The following is a 20,012-nucleotide window of genomic DNA, read 5'->3' on the forward strand; positions in this document are numbered from 1 at the left end:
ACTGTGTCACCCACTGGATCGAAGACTGTGTCACACACTGTATCAAGGACTGTGTCGCACACTGGTTCAAAGACTGCGCCACACACTGGATCAAAGACTGTGTCACACACTGGATCAAAGACTGTGTCGCACACTGGATCAAAGGCTGTGTCACACACTGGATCAAAGACTGTGCCACACACTGGAACAAAGACTGTGCCATACACTGTATTAAAGACTGTGTCACACACTGGATCAAGGACTGTGTCGCACACTGGATCAAAGACTGTGTCACACACTGGATCAAAGACTGTGCCACACACTCTATTAATGACTGTGTCACACACTGGATCAAGGACTGTGTCGCACACTGGATCAAAGACTGTGTCACACACTGGATCAAAGACTGTGCCACACACTGTATTAAAGACTGTGTCACACACTGGATCAAGGACGGTGCCGCACACTGTATTAAAGACTGTGTCACACACTGGATCAAAGACTGTGTCACACACTGGATCAAAGACTGTGTCGCACACTGGATCAAAGACTGTCACACACTGGATCAAAGACTGTGTCACCCACTGGATCGAAGACTGTGTCGCACACTGGTTCAAAGACTGTGTCACCCACTGGATCGAAGACTGTGTCACCCACTGGTTCAAAGACTGCGTCACACACTGGATCAAAGACCGTGTCACACACTGGATCAAGGACTGTGTCGCACACTGGATCAAAGACTGTGTCACACACTGGTTCAAAGACTGTGTCACCCACTGGATCGAAGACTGTGTCACACACTGTATCAAGGACTGTGTCGCACACTGGTTCAAAGACTGCGCCACACACTGGATCAAAGACTGTGTCACACACTGGATGAAAGACTGTGTCGCACACTGGATCAAAGGCTGTGTCACACACTGGATCAAAGACTGTGCCACACACTGGAACACAGACTGTTAGTCACTGGATCGAAGACTGTGCCACACACTGGATCAAGACTGTGTCACACACTGGATCAAAGACTGTGTCGAACACTGGATCAAAGACTGTGTCACACACTTGATCCAAGAACATGCCACACACTGGATCCAAGAACATGCCACACACTGGATCAAAGACTGTGCCACACACTGTATCAAAGACTGTGTCACACGCTGGATCAAAGACTGTGTCACACACCGGATCAAAGACTGTGTCGAAAACTGGATCAAAGACTGTGTCTCACACTGGATCAAGACTGTGTCACACACTGGATAAAGACTCTGTCTCCCACTGGATCAAAGACTGTGTCACACACACTGGATCAAAGACTGTGTCTCACACTGGATCAAAGACTGTGTCACACACTAGATAAAGACTGTGTCACACACTGGATCAAGACTGTGTCACACACTGGATCAAAGACTGTGTCACAAACAGTGGTTCAAAGAATGCGTCACACACTGGATCAAAGACTGCGTCACACACTGGATCAAAGACTGTGTCACAAACAGTGGATCAAAGCCTGTGTCACACACTGGATCAAAGACTGCGTCACACACTGGATCAAAGACTGTGTCACACACTGGATCTAAGACTGTGCCACACACTCTATTAAAGACTGTGTCATACACTGGATCAAGGACTGTGTCGCACACTGGATCAAAGACTGTGTCACACACTGGATCAAAGACTGTGCCACACACTGTATTAAAGACTGTGTCACACACTGGATCAAGGACGGTGTCGCACACTGTATTAAAGACTGTGTCACACACTGGATCAAAGACTGTGTCACACACTGGATCAAAGACTGTGTCTCACAGTGGATCAAAGACTGTGTCACACACTGGATCAAAGACTGTGTCACCCACTGGACGAAGACTGTGTCGCACACTGGTTCAAAGACTGTGTCACCCACTGGATCGAAGACTGTGTCACCCACTGGTTCAAAGACTGCGTCACACACTGGATCAAAGACTGTGTCACACACTGGATCAAGGACTGTGTCGCACACTGTATCAAGGACTGTGTTGCACACTGGTTCAAAGACTGCGCCACACACTGGATCAAAGACTGTGTCACACACTGGATCAAAGACTGTGTCGCACACTGGATCAAAGGCTGTGTCACATACTGGATCAAAGACTGTGCCACACACTGGAACAAAGACTGTGTCACACACTTGATCCAAGAACATGCCACACACTGGATCCAAGACTCTGCCACACACTGGATCAAAGACTGTGTCACACACTAGATAAAGACCCTGTCTCCCACTGGATCAAAGACTGTGTCACACACACTGGATCAAAGACTGTGTCTCACACTGGATCAAAGACTGTGTCACACACTAGATAAAGACTGTGTCTCACACTGGATAAAGACCCTGTCTCCCACTGGATCAAAGACTGTGTCACACACACTGGATCAAAGACTGTGTCTCACACTGGATCAAAGACTGTGTCACACACTAGATAAAGACTGTGTCTCACACTGGATCAAGACTGTGTCACACACTGGATCAAAGACTGTGTCACAAACAGTGGATCAAAGAATGTGTCACACACTGGATCGAAGACTGTGTCACCCACAGTGACACACACTGGATCAAGACTATCACACTGGATCAGAGACTGTGTCTGACTGGATTAAAGACTATGTCACACTGGATCAAGACTGTGTCACACACTGGATCAAAGACTGTGTCACTCACTGGATCAAAGACTGTGTCTCACACTGGATCAAAGACTTTGTCACTCACTGGATCAAAGACTGTGTCACACACTGGATCAAAGCCTTTGTCACTCACTGGATCAAAGACTGTGTCACACACTGGATCAAAGACTGCGCCTCACACTGGATCATAGACTGTGTCACACTGGATCAAAGAGTGTGCCATACACTGGATCAAAGACGGTGTCACACACTGGATCAAAGACTGTGTCACACACTGGATCAAAGACTGTGTCACACACTGGATCAAAGACTGTGTCACACACTGGATCATAGACTGTGTCACACACTGGATCAAAGACTGTGTCACACACTGGATCAAAGACTGTGTCACACACTGGATCATAGACTGTGTCACACACTGGACTAAAGACTGTGCCATACACTGGATCAGAGACAGTGCCATACACTGGATCAAAGACTGTGTCACACACTGGATCAAAGACTGTGTCACACACTGGATCAAAGCCTGTGTCACACACTGGATCAAAGACTGTGCCATACACTGGACCAAAGACTGTGTCACACACTGGATCAAAGACTGTGTCACACACTGGATCAAAGACTGTGCCATGCACTGGATCAAAGACAGTGCCATACACTGGATCAAAGACTGTGTCACACACTGGAACAAAGAGTGTGTCACACACTGGATCAAAGACTGTGCCATACACTGGACCAAAGACTGTGTCACACACTGGATCAAAGACAGTGCCATACACTGGATCAAAGGCTGTGTCACACACTGGATCAAAGACTGTGTCACTCACTGGATCAAAGACTGTGTCACACACTGGATCAAAGACTGTGTCACACACTGGATCAAAGACAGTGCCATACACTGGATCAAAGGCTGTGTCACACACTGGATCAAAGACTGTGTCACTCACTGGATCAAAGACTGTGTCTCACACTGGATCAAAGCCTGTGTCACTCACTGGATCAAAGACCGTGTCACACACTGGATCAAAGACTGTGTCTCACACTGGATCATAGACTGTGTCACACTGGATCAAAGAGTGTGCCATACACTGGATCAAAGACGGTGTCACACACTGGATCAAAGACTGTGTCACACACTGGATCAAAGACTGTGTCACACACTGGATCATAGACTGTGTCACACACTGGATCAAAGACTGTGTCAAACACTGGATCAAAGACTGTGTCACACACTGGATCAAAGACTGTGTCACACACTGGATCATAGACTGTGTCACACACTGGACTAAAGACTGTGCCATACACTGGATCAGAGACAGTGCCATACACTGGATCAAAGACTGTGTCACACACTGGATCAAAGACTGTGTCACACACTGGATCAAAGCCTGTGTCACACACTGGATCAAAGACTGTGCCATACACTGGACCAAAGACTGTGTCACACACTGGATCAAAGACTGTGTCACACACTGGATCAAAGACTGTGCCATACACTGGATCAAAGACAGTGCCATACACTGGATCAAAGACTGTGTCACACACTGGAACAAAGAGTGTGTCACACACTGGATCAAAGACAGTGCCATACACTGGATCAAAGACTGTGTCACACACTTGATCAAAGACTGTGTCACACACTGGATCAAAGACTGTGCCATACACTGGATCAAAGACAGTGCCATACACTGGATCAAAGACTGTGTCACACACTGGATCAAAGACTGTGTCACACACTGGATCAAAGACTGTGTCACACACTGGATCAAAGACAGTGCCATACACTGGATCAATGATTGTGCCATACACTGGATCAAAGCCTGTGTCACTCACTGGATCAAAGACTGTGTCACACACTGGATCAAAGGCTGTGTCACACACTGGATCATAGACTGTGTCACACACTGGATCAAAGACTGTGTCACACACTGGATCAAAGACTGTGTCACACACTGGATCATAGACTGTGTCACACACTGGATCATAGGCTGTGTCACACACTGGACTAAAGACTGTGCCATACACTGGATCAGAGACAGTGCCATACACTGGATCAAAGACTGTGTCACACACTGGATCAAAGAATGTGTCACACACTGGATCAAAGCCTGTGTCACACACTGGATCAAAGACTGTGCCATACACTGGACCAAAGACTGTGTCACACACTGGATCAAAGACTGTGTCACACACTGGATCAAAGACTGTGCCATACACTGGATCAAAGACAGTGCCACACACTGGATCAAAGACTGTGTCACACACTGGAACAAAGAGTGTGTCACACACTGGATCAAAGACAGTGCCATACACTGGATCGAAGGCTGTGTCACACACTGGATCAAAGACTGTGTCACTCACTGGATCAAAGACTGTGTCTCACACTGGATCAAAGACTTTGTCACTCACTGGATCAAAGACTGTGTCACACACTGGATCAAAGCCTGTGTCACTCACTGGATCAAAGACTGTGTCACACACTGGATCAAAGACTGTGTCTCACACTGGATCATAGACTGTGTCACACTGGATCAAAGAGTGTGCCATACACTGGATCAAAGACGGTGTCACACACTGGATCAAAGACTGTGTCACACACTGGATCAAAGACTGTGTCACACACTGGATCATAGACTGTGTCACACACTGGATCAAAGACTGTGTCACACACTGGATCAAAGACTGTGTGACACACTGGATCAAAGACTGTGTCACACACTGGATCAAAGACTGTGTCACACACTGGATCATAGACTGTGTCACACACTGGACTAAAGACTGTGCCATACACTGGATCAGAGACAGTGCCATACACTGGATCAAAGACTGTGTCACACACTGGATCAAAGACTGTGTCACACACTGGATCAAAGCCTGTGTCACACACTGGATCAAAGACTGTGCCATACACTGGATCAAAGACTGTGTCACACACTGGATCAAAGACTGTGTCACACACTGGATCAAAGACTGTGCCATACACTGGATCAAATACAGTGCCATACACTGGATCAAAGACTGTGTCACACACTGGAACAAAGAGTGTGTCACACACTGGATCAAAGACAGTGCCATACACTGGATCAAAGACTGTGTCACACACTTGATCAAAGACTGTGTCACACACTGGATCAAAGACTGTGCCATACACTGGATCAAAGACAGTGCCATACACTGGATCAAAAACTGTGTCACACACTGGATCAAAGACTGTGTCACACACTGGATCAAAGGCTGTGTCACATACTGGATCAAGACTGTGTCACACACTGGATCAAAGGCTGTGTCACATACTGGATCAAGACTGTGTCACACACTGGATAAAGACCCTGTCTCCCACTGGATCAAAGTCTGTGTCACACACTGGATCAAAGACTGTGTCTCAAACTGGATCAAGACTGTGCCACACACTGGATCAAAGACTGTGTCACAAACAGTGGATCAAAGAATGTGTCACACACTGGATCGAAGACTGTGTCACCCACAGTGACACACACTGGATCAAGACTATCAAACTGGATCAGAGACTGTGTCTGACTGGATTAAAGACTATGTCACACTGGATCAAGACTGTGTCACACACTGGATCAAAGACTGTGTCACTCACTGGATCAAAGACTGTGTCTCACACTGGATCAAAGACTTTGTCACTCACTGGATCAAAGACTGTGTCACACACTGGATCAAAGCCTTTGTCACTCACTGGATCAAAGACTGTGTCACACACTGGATCAAAGACTGTGTCTCACACTGGATCATAGACTGTGTCACACTGGATCAAAGAGTGTGCCATACACTGGATCAAAGACGGTGTCACACACTGGATCAAAGACTGTGTCACACACTGGATCAAAGACTGTGTCACACACTGGATCATAGACTGTGTCACACACTGGATCAAAGACTGTGTCACACACTGGATCAAAGACTGTGTCACACACTGGATCATAGACTGTGTCACACACTGGATCATAGACTGTGTCACACACTGGACTAAAGACTGTGCCATACACTGGATCAGAGACAGTGCCATACACTGGATCAAAGACTGTGTCACACACTGGATCAAAGCCTGTGTCACACACTGGATCAAAGCCTGTGTCACACACTGGATCAAAGACTGTGCCATACACTGGACCAAAGACTGTGTCACACACTGGATCAAAGACTGTGTCACACACTGGATCAAAGACTGTGCCATACACTGGATCAAAGACAGTGCCATACACTGGATCAAAGACTGTGTCACACACTGGAACAAAGAGTGTGTCACACACTGGATCAAAGACAGTGCCATACACTGGATCAAAGGCTGTGTCACACACTTGATCAAAGACTGTGTCACTCACTGGATCAAAGACTGTGTCTCACACTGGATCAAAGACTTTGTCACTCACTGGATCAAAGACTGTGTCACACACTGGATCAAAGCCTGTGTCACTCACTGGATCAAAGACTGTGTCACACACTGGATCAAAGACTGTGTCTCACACTGGATCATAGACTGTGTCACACACTGGATCAAAGACAGTGCCATACACTGGATCAAAGACTGTGTCACACACTGGATCAAAGACTGTGCCATACACTGGATCAAAGACAGTGCCATACACTGGATCAAAGACTGTGTCACACACTGGATCAAAGACTGTGTCACACACTGGATCAAAGACTGTGTCACACACTGGATCAAAGACTGCGTCACACACTGGATCAAAGACTGTGTCACACACTGGATCAAAGCCTGTGTCACACACTGGATCAAAGACTGTGTCACACACTGGATCATAGACTGTGTCACACACTGGATCAAAGACTGTGTCACACACTGGATCAAAGACTGTGTCACACACTGGATCAAAGACTGCGTCACACACTGGATCAAAGACTGTGTCACACACTGGATCAAAGCCTGTGTCACACACTGGATCAAAGACTGTGCCATACACTGGACCAAAGACTGTGTCACACACTGGATCAAAGACTGTGTCACACACTGGATCAAAGACTGTGCCATACACTGGATCAAAGACAGTGCCATACACTGGATCAAAGACTGTGTCACACACTGGATCAAAGACAGTGCCATACACTGGATCAAAGACTGTGTCACACACTGGATCAAAGACTGTGCCATACACTGGATCAAAGACAGTGCCATACACTGGATCAAAGACTGTGTCACACACTGGATCAAAGCCTGTGTCACACACTGGATCAAAGACTGTGCCATACACTGGACCAAAGACTGTGTCACACACTGGATCAAAGACTGTGTCACACACTGGATCAAAGACTGTGCCATACACTGGATCAAAGACTGTGCCATACACTGGACCAAAGACTGTGTCACACACTGGATCAAAGACTGTGTCACACACTGGATCATAGACTGTGTCACACACTGGATCAAAGACTGTGTCACACACTGGATCAAAGACTGTGTCACACACTGGATCAAAGACTGCGTCACACACTGGATCAAAGACTGTGTCACACACTGGATCAAAGCCTGTGTCACACACTGGATCAAAGACTGTGTCACACACTGGAACAAAGAGTGTGTCACACACTGGATCAAAGACAGTGCCATACACTGGATCAAAGGCTGTGTCACACACTGGATCAAAGACTGTGTCACTCACTGGATCAAAGACTGTGTCTCACACTGGATCAAAGACTTTGTCACTCACTGGATCAAAGACTGTGTCACACACTGGATCAAAGCCTGTGTCACTCACTGGATCAAAGACTGTGTCACACACTGGATCAAAGACTGTGTCTCACACTGGATCATAGACTGTGTCACACTGGATCAAAGAGTGTGCCATACACTGGATCAAAGACGGTGTCACACACTGGATCAAAGACTGTGTCACACACTGGATCAAAGACTGTGTCACACACTGGATCAAAGACTGTGTCACACACTGGATCAAAGACTGTGTCTCACACTGGATCAAAGACTTTGTCACTCACTGGATCAAAGACTGTGTCACACACTGGATCAAAGCCTGTGTCACTCACTGGATCAAAGACTGTGTCACCCACTGGATCAAAGACTGTGTCTCACACTGGATCATAGACTGTGTCACACTGGATCAAAGAGTGTGCCATACACTGGATCAAAGACGGTGTCACACACTGGATCAAAGACTGTGTCACACACTGGATCAAAGACTGTGTCACACACTGGATCAAAGACTGTGTCACACACTGGATCATAGACTGTGTCACACACTGGATCAAAGACTGTGTCACACACTGGATCAAAGACTGTGTCACACACTGGATCAAAGACTGTGTCACACACTGGATCATAGACTGTGTCACACACTGGACTAAAGACTGTGCCATACACTGGATCAGAGACAGTGCCATACACTGGATCAAAGACTGTGTTACACACTGAATCAAAGACTGTGTCACACATTGGATCAAAGCCTGTGTCACACACTGGATCAAAGACTGTGCCATACACTGGACCAAAGACTGTGTCACACACTGGATCAAAGACTGTGTCACACACTGGATCAAAGACTGTGCCACACACTGGATCAAAGACTGTGCCATACACTGGATCAAAGACTGTGTCACACACTGGATCAAAGACTGTGTCACACACTGGATCAAAGTCTGTGCCACACACTGGACTAAAGACTGTGCCATACACTGGATCAGAGACAGTGCCATACACTGGATCAAAGACTGTGCCATACACTGGATCAAAGACTGTGTCACACACTTGATCAAAGACTGTGTCACATACTGGATCAAAGACTGTGCCATACACTGGATCAAAGACTGTGTCACACACTGGATCAAAGACTGTGTCACACACTGGATCAAAGACTGTGTCACACACTGGATCAAAGACTGTGTCACACACTGGATCAAAGACAGTGCCATACACTGGATCAATGACTGTGCCACATGTCGTGTGAGAGTACCTTTAGGAAATGGGTGTTTAAGAAATGTACCTTTAAGAAATGGGTGTTTACTGGTGATGTCAGAGAGTGGGTGGAGCTGGGCTGTCTCAGCCTTTTACTTTCGTTTTAGGCTGTTTGCTGCAGGTTATGTTTTAGTTTCATTTTCAGTGTTGGAGCTGAAGCCAGACAGAGCCGGTTTACTGTTGATCTCTCTGCCATGAAAAAACTATCTCTTGATCATTTGGTGAATTCAGAATTATAAATGTTTTCAGTAGTGAATGTAAACCTGATGTGCTTCTGTTAAAAGGTGTTTCTTCTGTCTTCTGGATGTTGTTTGGGAAGTTATTAAGAATTACTTAGTGTTGTATTCTTTGGGGATTGAATTTGAATTAATGGTTGCTCAGATGTTCACTGTATGTTTTAAAAAAGTTAACTTGAGTTCATAGAATAAACATTGTTTTGCTTTAAAAAATACATTTCCATTTCTGCTGTACCACACCTGTAGAGTGGGCCGTGTGCTCCCCATACCACAATCTATTAAATGTTGTGGGTCAGGTAAACTCCATGCTACACTTTGGGGTTCTCGCAACCCTGGCCCATAACACACACACTGGATCAAAGGCTGTGTCACACCAGCTCAAATCCTGTTTCACACACTGGATCAAAGACTGTTTCACACACTGGATCAAAGACCATGTAATTCACTGGATAAAAGACTGTCTCACACGCTGGATCAAAGACTGTGCCACACATTGGATCAAAGACTGTGTCACACACTTGATCAAAGACTGTCTCACATACTGGATGGAAGACTGTCACACACTGGATCAAGACTGTGTCACACACTGGATAAAGACTGTGTCACACACTGGATAAAGACTGTCTCACACACTGGATCAAAGACTGTCTCACACTGGCGCTGAAAGGGGGAAAAAGGACACACTTGCATTTTAATAGGACCATGAGATTCATAGAATCTCTGCAGAGCTGAAGAAGACCATTCGGCCCATCGACCTTCCAAAAAAGCACACTACCCAGGCCTCTCCCCCACTCTATCCTCGCACATTGGTCACAGCCAATCCACCTAACCTGCACATCTTTGGACTGTGGGAGGAAACCGGAGCACCCGGAGGAAACCCACGCAGACACGGGGAGAACGTGCAGACTCCGCACAGTCAGTCACAGTTAAACACTGTGCCACCACACCATTCCAAATTGCTCAGCGGCCAATGAAGTAGTTGCTGAAATTCATGTTGGAGCTGGTTTCAAGAACCTTAATGGTTGTGCTGATGGAGTTACCCATCAGGTGGAGCCAGTCACCAAGACCACGAGGAATGGAATAGCCGAGGAGCAAGTCTTTTCCTAACTCTCACAGAATAGAAACTTCTGTGTTCCTTTGGAACAATTCACTGAATAAGTTTTTCTAACAGAGCTGCAGGATAGAGATATTTTAAAAGCTGAATCGATATGAAGATTTACAGGCTTGATTTGGGAGTAATCTGTGCCTCCAGTGCCAATTTTGTATTCTGCTTTGATGTCTCCACTCTCCCTTTTGGGATGTTCACTTCTGATTGCAGCTTAGTCGACAGTTGTTAAGTTTTAAAATGTAAACAAAATAGCTTCTGTTTGTAAAGTACATTAACATAATGTACAGGAAGGACTTGGAGTAGTGACGGGAACAGCTAATCAAATTCCCAATAACAAATGCTCTGGAAATTTGAAATAACACCAACAATTCTGTCAATGTGCATCTGCTCTGTTAACCTGACAGCAATTTAATTTCCTGCACAGAGAGGTGGGGGAGGGGGGGCGCAGGGGTCACGTTTAGTCAGATGGGAGAGTGCAGAGTAGGGACTCCACTGCTTCCAAATTAAATCCTGGCCAAGGAAAACTCTTGCACGACCTTCCCACTCCACTGCCAATTTAGTCCCTTTCATGGCAATTAATGCCCATTCAGCCTCTTCCACTTCTCACGGCAGTCACCATGCGAGGAAACGGACAGCAAACTCTGGCTTGTGGGCTCCCAGTGAGGTTGTGGGGAGGGGAGGGGGGGATGACTCTCATTGTCAGGCACTCAGTTTTGTCTCAAACCCTATATTGAGGACAGGTGGTCTGCTGTTAGCCAGACCTGGACCCTTGCCTGCAAGCCCCCTCCACACGCTTAATTCCCACTGCCACCTCTACCCCCGCCCCAAAATCCCTATCTCACTTCTGGCCCTCGCTGGGCACTGCTGGGTGCATGGCAGCAGCCATGTCCCCAAGTGGGAGTGCCTGCAGTCAAGAGCCTCCAGCATCTGATTGGGCGGCAGCTCCCAGAGGCAGCTCCCACCTCTGGGGTCTGAGACCCTGGGGAAGACCTGCTGGTAGCTCCGTTAATGCCTGACGTTCACGCAATACAGCGGGCTTTCCCCAAAAGAAGCGATGTGGGTGGTCACCAACTCTTCTGCAAACGGGTGTGATCATCATCGCCTGAACTAAACACCTCACTCAATGTGAGAACAGAAGTAATATTCATGCCATTGCCTTCCACCAGAATGCCAATAGCTCTCTTTAAAACACATTACTCGATTAGTGCTGGAAAGTAGAGTTGATTTTGGGTGAGAAAGGTGCTTAATTAGCTTACATGCAAGAGCAACTCCAGTTTAAACGATGTCTAATAATTATAAATTCCGTGTGGTTACTGCTTTTCACATGGAATTTTTGAACATTAGTAAGTGGCTGTCAGATTCATCCTTCACTGCGACATTCACTGTGAATAGCAACACCAACCGAGGAGAGAAGCACCTGGTAAAACAGATCTGAGGAACGCAACATCACCATTTTCAGCTTGAGCACTAGGTTTAACATAGAATATATATAATAATATATGTAATATATAACACATAATATCAGCTGTCAGTAATGTGCTTTCATGTATATGTTTGTCATTCAATGCTGCAAGTTGATGTTCCTAACGTTGCTGGCACCAATCCCAGCATCGGAACTGAAGAATTTGGGGCAAGAATTTGAACCCCAGCATCATCATTGACAGACATCAGATGCCAGTGTAACCAACGGGTGATGTGCAGTGCAGCACGGTAGCACTAGTGGATAGCACTGTTGCTTCACAGCACCAAGGTCCCAGGATCGATTCCCCGCTGGGTCACTGTCTGTGGGGAGTCTGCACGTTCTCCCGTGTGTGCGTGGGTTTCCTCCGGGTGCTCCGGTTTCCTCCCATAGTCCAAAGACGTGCAGATGAGGTGGATTGGCCAATGATAAATTGCACTTAGTGACCAAAAAGGTTAGGAGGGGCTATTGGGTTACGGGGATAGGGTGGAAGTGAGGGCTTAAGTGGGTCGGTGCAGACTCGATGGGCAGAATGGCCTCCTTATGCACTGTATGTTCTATGTATCCGACTCATTAGGTGCTGAACAGCCAAACCCGTGGTCTTTTAAAGGACCATTGTCGGTTATATATTAAAGAGCGAGTACAAGTTCTGTTGGAGCAATTTCTGTTCCTCCGATCCCCACAAAACTCTTCCACCCCATTCCCAGCCTTTACCACAATTCCCGCTGCCCCCACACTCCAACTGCCTCCCTTCTTTGCTGTTTGGTTTCTGCAGGATCTGTTCGTGTTCCTCCCGCTGTCTGTCTGACATTAAAATCACCTTCAGAACAATGAAATCCATGAGCTCCTTGTAGGAGTGAAGGGTGCAAAGTCGTACCCTGGCGGAAAAAGGCAAGGATTTTTTAGTTCTGCAGGATTAGGTGCAATGTGAGTCTGCCGAATATCCAAGAGAACAAAGCTTCAATTAAATTGTGTTTAGGCAGAGGAAGGAGCTTAAAAACTCATCACTGTGATCACAGTCATCCTCAAACAAACAGTATCTCATAATCAGTCCAGAATTTGTTGATATGTATTTTGTGTGAAAAAACTAGCAGCCTTTCGAAAATATCATTCTTTTAGTTGCAATAATCTGGTTGTTACCGAATCTGATTGCACAGGGAATTACGGCAGCCACTTCATCTTTCACATACACCACAATCAGGCCTCCTTGTTTATTTCATTATAAAGCTCATGAATAGAATACGCTAGAGTGTTACATCTGGTGAGGACATTATCAGTCTGCAAAGGCGTTTACGGATTACATATTACATATATCTCTGCAAGGATTCCTGCACTCTGGGAACCCTTCCGCATTGTCAGGCCTCCTTAAACATAACTAGGTAAGTGTTCAGAGTTTCTGTCTGATCAGAGTGAGGGGCATTGCTCCAGAGGGGCGAGGATTTAGACCCATTCTATAACAGCATTCTCATCATCTGCAGCAGTGTCACTGACTGCAGTACTTCATGGCAAGACCATTGAAACACCTTAGAAGTTGGGCAAGGCTGCACCCTCCCCTACTGCCCCCTCCCCCACCCGTCCCCCTCCCCCACCCATGCCCCTCTACCCATCCCCCTCCTCTACCCATCCCCCCCTCGACACATTCCCCTCCCCCACCCGTCCCCCTCCTCTACCCGTCCCCCTCCTCTACCCATCCCCCTCCTCTACACATCCCCCTCCTCTACCCATCCCCCTTCTCTACCCATCCCCCTCCTCTACCCATCCTCCTCCTCTACCCATCCCCCTCCTCTACCCATCCCCCTTCTCTACCCATCCCCCTCCTCTACCCGTCCCCCTCCTCTACCCGTCCCCCTCCTCTACCCGTCCCCCTCCTCTACCCGTCCCCCTCCTCCACCTGTCCCCCTCCTCTACCCGTCCCCCTCCTCTACCCGTCCCCCTCCTCTACCCGTCCCCCTCCTCTACCCGTCCCCCTCCTCTACCCGTCCCCCTCCTCTACCCGTCCCCCTCCTCTTCCCATCCCCCTCCTCTTCCCATCCCCCTCCTCTACCCATCCCCCTCCTCTACCCGTCCTCCACCTCTACCCGCCCCCCACCTCTACCCGTCCCCCACCTCTACCCGTCCCCCTCCTCTACCCATCCCCCTCCTCTATCCGTCCCCCTCCTCTACCCGTCCCCCTCCTCCACCTGTCCCCCTCCTCCACCCGTCCCCCTTCCTCCACCCGTCCCCCTCCTTTACCCGTCCCCCTCCTCCACCCGTCCCCCTCCTCTACCTGTCCCCCTCCTCTACCCGTCCCCCTCCTCTACCCGTCCCCCTCCTCTACCCGTCCCCCTCCTCTATCCGTTCCCCCTCCTCTACCCGTCTAAGGAAGGATGTGCTGGCCTTGGAAAGGGTCCAGAGGAGGTTCACAAGAATGATCCCTGGAATGAAGAGCTTGTCGTATGAGGAACAGTTGAGTACTCTAGGTCTGCACTCGTTGGAGTTTAGAAGGATGAGAGGGGATCTTATTGAAACTTACAGGATACTGCGAGGCCTGGATAGAGTGGATGTGGAGAGGATGTTTCCACTTCTAGGAAAAACTAAAACAGAGATGAGGAGGAATTTCCTCAGCCAGGGTGGTGAATCTGTGGAACTCTTTGCCGCAGAAGGCTGTGGAGGCCAATTCACTGAGTGTCTTTAAGACAGAGATAGATAGGTTCTTGATCAATAAGGGATCAGCGGTTATGGGGAGCAGGCAGGTGAATGGGGATACAAAGAACAAACAAAGAGTAAAGAAATGTACAGCACAGGAACAGGCCCTTCGTCCCTCCAAGCCCGTGCCGACCATGCTGCCCGACTAAACTACAATTTTCTACACTTCCTGGGTCCGTATCCCTCTATGCCCATCCTATTCATGTATTTGTCAAGATGCCCCGTAAATGTCACTATCGTCCAGGCACCCACTACCCTCTGTGTAAATATCAGCCATGATCGAATGGCGGAGCAGACTCAATGGGCCGAGTGGCCTAATTCTGCTCCTATGTCTTATGGTCTTATGGTCTAACCAGAAAGCACACCCCGTAATCATTAAGAGAATAACTCAGATTCTATCCGGGGTATATATTTAAACAAAACTGAGTCACGTTACCACCATGTCTCCTCTCAACAGGTAATTTAATGGGTTAGCTAAAGTATTATATTGTAATAGATTCACCACTCATTACTGAAGGGCAGCACGGTAGCATAGTGGTTAGCACAATTACTTTCAGCTCCAGGGTCCCAGGTTCGATTCCCGGCTTGGGTCACTGTCTGTGCGGAGTCTGCACGTGAGAACATAAAACATAGAACATTACAGCGCAGTACAGGCCCTTCGGCCCTCGATGTTGCGCCGATCTGTGAAACCACTCTAAAGCCCATCTACACTATTCCCTTATCGTCCATATGTCTATCCAATGACCATTTGAATGCCCTTAGTGTTGGCGAGTCCACTACTGTTGCAGGCAGGGCATTCCACGCCCTTACTACTCTCTGAGTAAAGAACCTACCTCTGACATCTGTCTTATATCTATCTCCCCTCAATTTAAAGCTATGTCCCCTTGTGCTAGACATCACCATCCGAGGAAAAACGCTCTCACTGTCCACCCTATCCAATCCTCCGATCATCTTGTATGCCTCAATTAAGTCACCTCTTAACCTTCTTCTCTCTAACGAAAACAGTTTCAAGTCCCTCAGCCTTTCCTCATAAGATCTTCCCTCCATACCAGGCAACATTCTGGTAAATCTCCTCTGTACCCTTTCCAATGCTTCCACATCCTTCCTATAATGCGGCGACCAGAATTACATGCAATACTCCAAATGCGGCCGGACCAGAGTTTTGTACAGCTGCAACATGACCTCATGGCTCCGAAACTCAATCCCTCTACCAATAAAAGCTAACACACCATGCACCTTCTTAACAACCTTCTCAAGCTGGGTGGCAACTTTCAGGGATCTTTGTACATGAACACCGAGATCTCTCTGCTCATCCACACTGCCAAGAATCTTACTATTAGCCCAGTACTCTGTCTTCCTGTTATTCCTTCCAAAATGAATCACCTCACACTTTTCTGCATTAAACTCCATTTGCCACCTCTCAGCCCAGCGCTGCAGCTTATCTATGTCCCTCTGTAACTTGTAACATCCTTCCGCACTGTCCACAACTCCACCGACTTTAGTGTCATCTGCAAATTTACTCACCCATCCTTCTATGCCCTCCTCCAGGTCATTTATAAAAATGACAAACAGCAGTGGCCCCAAAACAGATCCTTGTGGTATACCACTAGTAACTGGACTCCAGGCTGAACATTTCCCATCAACCACCACCCTTTGTCTTCTTCCAGCTAGCCAATTTCTGATCCAAACTGCTAAATCACCCTGAATCCCATGCCTCTGTATTTTCTGCAGTAGCCTGCCGTGGGGAACCTTATCAAATGCTTTGCTGAAATCCAGAAACACCACATCAACTGCTTTACCCTCATCCACTTGTTTGGTCACCTTCTCAAAGAACTCAATAAGGTTTGTGAGGCTCAACCTACCCTTCACAAAACCGTGTTGACTATCTCTAATCAAATTATTCCTTTCCAGATGATTATACATCCTATCTCTTATAAACCTTTCCAAGATTTTGCCCACAACAGAAGTAAGGCTCACTGGTCTATAGTTACCGGGGTTGTCTCTACTCCCCTTCTTGAACAAGGAGACAACATTTGCTATCCTCCAGTCTTCTGGCACTATTCCTGCAGACAAAGATGACTTAAAGATCAAAGCCAAAGGCTCAGCAATCTCCTCCCTAGCTTCCCAGATAATCCTAGGATAAATTCCATCCGGCCCAGGGGACTTATCTATTTTCATACTTTCCAGAATTGCTAACACCTCCTCCTTATGAACCTCAAGCCCTTCTTGTCTAGTAGCCTGAATCTCAGTATTCTCCTCGACAACATTGTCTTTTTCCTGTGTGAATGCTGACGAAAAATATTCATTTAGTACCTCGCCATCGTTCTTCCCGCGTGTGCGTGGGTTTCCTCCGGGTGTTCCGGTTTCCTCCCACAGTCCAAAGATGTGCAGGTTAGGTGGATTTGGCGTGATAAATTGCCCTTAGTGTCCAAAATTGCCCTTAGTGTTGGGTGGGGTTACTGGTTTATGGGGATAGGGTGTGGGTGTGGGCTTGGGTAGGGTGCTCTTTCCAAGAGCCGGTGCAGACTCGATGGGCCGAATGGCCTCCTTCTACACTGTAAATTCTATGAAATCTTGTGGAATAAAACTAAATGTTTGTCCCCCTCCTGAATAGCTTTATACTCATTTAGAGTTAATGGGCGGGGTTCTCCGATCCTGGGACCAAGTGTTGACACCGTTGTAAACGCCGGAGCGTTTTACGACAGCGTCATCTGGCCCCTAGGATCAGCGATCCTGTGCCGCACAGGGGGCCTGCACGGCACTGGATAGTCTCACGCTGCTCGGGCTGCTGATACGAGCGTCAACACGGGTGGCGCGAGTTCGCGTATGCACGCAACGGCCGGCATGTGTTCGCGCCTGCGCTGCCATCTCCGCGCCAGCCCCGACGCAACATGGCGGAGACCCACAAGGGCCCGGCGTGGAGGAACATAGGCCCTCACCGGGATGAGCCCGCCCGCCAATCGGTAGGCCCCAATCGTGGGCCAGGCCACCGCGGATCCCCCCTCCCCTACATCAGGTTGCCCCCCTGCAGCCAGAACGGCGAGGTCCCGCTGGGAAGGACCTCACGAGAATGACACTGGCGGGACTTGGCCGAATTCGGCGGGCACTCAGCCCATCGCGCGGGGAGAATCGCCGGCGCAGCCTCCGACTGGCACTGCGCCGGCCACGTCGGCGCAATCTGTGGTGATTCTCTGGTCGCCGGAGAATCGGCGGACTGGTGTTGGAGTGGCATCGCATGATTCGCACGCTCCCCTGCTGATTCTCCGACCCGGCGTGTCCCGCTCCATATTGTTTTAGTCAAGCCCTTAATATGTGATTGCAATTAAACACATTAAGGTAGAAACCCTTAACTATTGTTAGCCATGAGTTTGAATTTTATAACATGTAAAATTATTTGAAGAATCACTTTGTACTCCTGATTTATTTAAGGAGTGAATACACGGGACGTGTTTCTCTCTCCCACCTCACCAGGGCCTGGATTCTCCCATTCTGCGGATATGTCCGCAGGAGCCGTCTGGGCTTACGACCAAAAAGTCGTCGCCGCCCTCCCACCGATCCTCCTCCCTTCAGAAGGTGGTGGTGAGCTGCCTTCCTGAACCGCTGCAGTCATTGAGGTGTAGGTACACCCACTGTGCTGTTAGGGAGGGCGTGCCAGGATGTTGCCCCAGCGACAGTGAAGGAACGGCGAGATATTTCCAAGTCAGGGTGGGGAGTGACTTGGACGGGAACCTCCAGGTGGTGGGGTTCCCAGGTATCCGCTGCTCTTGTCCCTCTAGATGGTAGTAATCGTGGGTTTGGAAGGTGCTGCCCAAGGAACCTTGGTGAGTTCCTGCAGTGCATCTTGTAGATGGTCCACACAGCTGCCACTGTGCGTCGGTGCTAGAGGGAGTGAATGTTTGTGGAAGGGGAGCAATCAAGCGGGGCTGCTTTGTCCTGGAAGATGTTGAGCTTCTTGAGTGTTGTTGGAGCTGCACTCATCCAGGCAAGTGGAGACTATTCCATTACACTCCTGACTTGTGCCTAGTAGTTGGTGGACAGGCTTTGGGGGGTCAGGAGATGAGTTAATCACTGTAGGAGGCCTAGCCTTTGGCATGCTTTAGTAGCCACAGTATCAATATGGATAGTCCAGTTGTTTCTGATGAATGATGACCTTAAGGGTAATGAATGTGGGGATTCAGTGATGGTAATGCCATTGAATGTCAAGGGGCGGTGGTTAGATCCTCTCTTGTAGGAGATGGTCATTGCCTGGCACTTGTGTGGCACGAATGTAACTTGTCACTTGTCAGCCCAAGCCTGGATATTGTCTAGGCCTTGCTGCATTTGGACAGGGACTGCTCCATTATCTGAGGAGTCGCGAATGGTGCAGAATATTGTGCAGTTGTCCGCCAATATCCCCACTTCTGACCTTATGATGGAAGGAAGGTCATTGATGAAGCAGCAGAAGATGGTTGGGATGGGTGGGCCTGCAGTGATGTTCTGGAGCTGAAATGATTAACCTCCAACCATCTTCCTTTGTGCCGGGTATGACTCCAACCAGCGGAGAGTTTTCCCCCTGATTCCCATTGACTCCAGTTTAGCTCGGGCTCCTTGATGTCATACTCGGTCAAACGCTGCCTTGATGTCAAAGGCAGTCACTCTCACCTCACCTCTGGTATTCAGCTCTTTTATCCATGTTTGATCCCTGGAATGAAGAACTTGTCTTATGAGGAACGGTTGAGGGACTCTGGATCTCTACTCGTTGGAGTTTAGAAGGATGAAAGGGGATCTTTTTGCAACTTACAAAATACTGAGAGACCTGTGAACGTGGAGAGAATGTTTCCACTAGTAGGAGAAATTAGAACCCGAGGACACAGCCTCAGACTGAAGTGTCGATCCTTTAAAACTGAGATGAGGAGGAATTTCTTCAGCCAGAGGGTGGTGAATCTGTGGAAC

General features: G+C 48.0%; 1 protein-coding gene across 1 annotated transcript in view; it reads left to right on the forward strand.

Annotated features, from left to right (window-relative positions):
* LOC140425880 (cadherin-18-like) overlaps positions 1-20,012 on the forward strand; it is a 1,051,878-nt gene that overhangs the window by 836,632 nt on the left and 195,234 nt on the right. The gene's annotated exons all lie outside the window — the stretch shown is intronic.

The sequence above is a fragment of the Scyliorhinus torazame genome, chromosome 6 (assembly GCF_047496885.1).
Source record: "Scyliorhinus torazame isolate Kashiwa2021f chromosome 6, sScyTor2.1, whole genome shotgun sequence".
In the NCBI taxonomy this organism is placed as follows: Eukaryota; Metazoa; Chordata; class Chondrichthyes; order Carcharhiniformes; family Scyliorhinidae; genus Scyliorhinus; species Scyliorhinus torazame.